Source organism: Tupaia chinensis, unplaced genomic scaffold (genome assembly GCF_000334495.1).
Source record: "Tupaia chinensis unplaced genomic scaffold, TupChi_1.0 Scaffold000243_1, whole genome shotgun sequence".
NCBI lineage: Eukaryota > Metazoa > Chordata > Mammalia > Scandentia > Tupaiidae > Tupaia > Tupaia belangeri.
Window position 1 is genome coordinate 180,259 of NW_006159721.1, and position 3,376 is coordinate 183,634.

A 3,376-nucleotide genomic window follows, 5' to 3' on the forward strand; every position below is an offset into this window, starting at 1 on the left:
CTTTCTTGAAAAGATAAATAATTTTTTAAAGCTCATTAATATTAAAATTGACTTAACTAATGAGGCATAAGGAGCATTTGTATTTTGACAGGGTACTCTGTAGGTCTTAGTAAATAGATAAAGAAGATTTTTATTCAGATGGGAACTCCAGACTGAGGAAGTAACCGCTTGAGCTAGATTTGTATTTACCTGTACTTCACATGCATCCCTATAATGAAATCAGAGAGATAGTTGCATATTCTGGCAATATGGAGTTAAACTCTGGTTCCCTAAGGCAGAAGCTAAAAGAAAGACAATGTAGGGACAAGAAAGAGCCAAGACACAGATTTGTCATAACTGCGGGATGAGTTTATTTGTTTTTATCCATAATAATGATTAATATTATGGCAACACCCTGCATTGTGGGTATAAAAACACAATCCTCTCCCAAAATATGACTCAGCCTCTGTGCTCCCAGATATCACTAAAATTCCTTGGAAGGCAGCTGCGGGCCTTTGCAGAGGCTCCCATTCTTGTTCCTTTCACAGTTGGACAAGACAAAGCAGATCCACAACTCTGCTGCTGGGTACCCAGTCATAGCAAAGGAGGATTGATTGGTCCCACAAATCCTTCTTAGTATTTTCAGCCTTACATCCTACTCATTCTGACAGTGTCTTCCATGCCACTATCACCCAACTGCAGCCTTTAAGTGGAAGGCCACAGGAAAGGTCAGAGAGATTAGCATTTACCATTATCCACAAAATTCCTATACCTCTAGAAACTAGCCCCTTCCTTGCTGCTTGGAGACTTTGCAATTATATGTTATACTAGAAGTAAAAGAAATAACTCACTTTCTCTATTTAGACTAACTAATTGAAGCCTGGGAGGAGCAGAAGCCCAAGTATTCTAATTAGTGGCACTTCTGAGTCCTGGCTCCAAAGGTTTTCCCTTCCTTTTATCATAGTTATTGAAAAAGAAGCTAAGGTCCCAAAGAGGACAGAAACTTGCCTAAAGTCACACCAAAAGTATACTGTGAAGCTTGGGAATATGAGCCATATACTCCATCTCCAGCCAAGTGTTCTATCCAAAAGGATGTGTGATTCTCCCCAATGAGTCAGGGGAAAATGCAGAGAAACAGGGTTATCAGAGGAGAGGGTTGCAATTCATGTGCTGTCATTCAGCACCCTAAAATGAACAGGAAGGAGAGACACAAACAGGGCCTGAATGAGCAAGATAGACATCTGAATTATAAGGAGGTAGGAGACAATGAGATGTCAGTCTCTAGTGTTTTCAAAGATATTGTTCCAGTATTGGGCCACTCCACCTGCCCAAGTGTCTTTCACTATCCTAGTGGAGGGAAAGTAAGGAGAAGAAAAAGTGAGGGAGGAAAAAGAGGAAAGAATTTGGGAATAAGATGGTTAAGGTAGCTGAACTCCCATATAGATTCGAGTCCCAGACCTGACAGCTTGCTTTCTTACTTTCCCTTTCTCTCTATCTCTCTCTAGTCAACCTTAAAAAAATGAAATAAAATAATGGCAATGAATAAAATTTTTAAAAAATTAAAATTAAAAAAAAAATTTTTAAATAGATTTTATCCCCTTAATAATATAGCGGGACTAACTCCTATCATCAAACATGAAACAACTTGCTGAGTGATGAGAAACTTGGCAAGTCTTGGCCAATTTTGCCTAGTTATCTGCTTTAGGGCATTGTTAGTTGTCCCTGGTCCATCTGTCCTCACAGCCTGACAATTTGCTTGAGGGTGATGAGTTATTAAGATGATAGTCCAAGCCGCCTTCTTAAAAATTGAAAGGAAGAAAAAATTCCTTAAGTCAAAATGAGGTAAATTCAGCCCTGTGGTCAGCAATGGCTGTGTGTGGCCACCTGTGCCTTATAACTAACCAGCCCAGATCTTGGACTACAAGAGCAGATCGGTGGATTGGGATTCAGAATGGAAGGCTGTCTCTATATAAGGTGCTACCATAAATAAGCCTCTTCCCTGGACTAGGCTTGCCAGGTCATTATGGATTTTTTAGGGTTTTTTTCTTCTATGAGTGAGAGAGACAGAGAGACAGATGGGAATCCCTAACAGGGACTTGATACCACCACTCACAACTTTAGTCAGTCCCAGATTAAGCCCAGTGTACTTAATAAGTGTACTCAGACACATACTCAAAGCCTTCCCATGTGAGTCAGTCTCACAGAATGTTTCATTACTGTTGTGAAACTGTCCAGCTCCTTTTTCTCTTTTTAATGAGAGAGATAGCACATGGGGGAGGGAGAGGGAGAAAGAGAAAGATATTTTTGAGAAAGTCGCGCCATGTTGTGATCCTTTCTGCCACAGCCTCCCAGTAAGCTATTGCCACAGGCTGGTGCCACTGTACACTGCCTGTTCAGGTTGAGTTGGGAAACAAACTGGAGCCTCCCATGCGGCCCCAGTCATTATACAATGGCATCCTCCCATTTGAATCACCATAGATGCGACCATTGTAGATTCCTGATTGAGCCTTCTCAGGCACTTAATCTGAAAAGACAGGTGTCTAGACGGCTGAACCAAGCAGCCCCACTTGCTCCACACTTCTATATCCATGGTACTTTTGGCATCAGAATTCCAACCAGGACGACCAAGCTCAACTTCTGTCAATGATTCCTGGATGTGCTGCTTTACAGCAGCAGTTCCCCACATTTTTGGCACCAAGAGCTGGTTTCGTGGAAGACAATTTTTCCAGGGATTGTGGAGATGTGTGTGTGTGTGTGTGTGTTGGGGGGGGAGGGCTGGTTTCAGAATAATTCAACCACATTACATTTATTGTACATTTTCTGTTATTATTACATTTCTGTGAAATGTGATATTATTATACAACTCATTGTAATGCAGTATTTTCACCTGCTCCCCAGCTCTAGCATCATCACTTCAGCTCCAATTCAGATTATCGGGCATTAGATTCTCATAAGGAGCGCACAACCAAATCTCTCACCGGCACAGCTTACAACAAGGTTCTTGCTCCTATGTGAATCCAATGCTACTACTGATCTGATAAGATCTAGAGTGATGGGGAAGAACTGTAAATTCAGTTGAAACTTCACTTTCTATACAGATGAAGTTTCACTTGCTCACTTGCCACTCACTTCTTGCTGTGCAGCCCAATCCCTATAACAGTCTGCTCTGGAATGACATTTATGGGACACAGAAATGGTTTATTACCTGTTGATGATAACATGTATAGTATTCTCAGCTGAACTAGTCTAAGAAGTATTTCATGTTGCATAGATTCTTGTTACAAGCAAAATGATATATAGTGATTGAATGTTTAAAAGAATAATGAGAATAAGAATCTGAAAAAAATTATGAAAAGCTTTTTAATGATGATGATGTGAATAGTAATGTCTTTGTCTT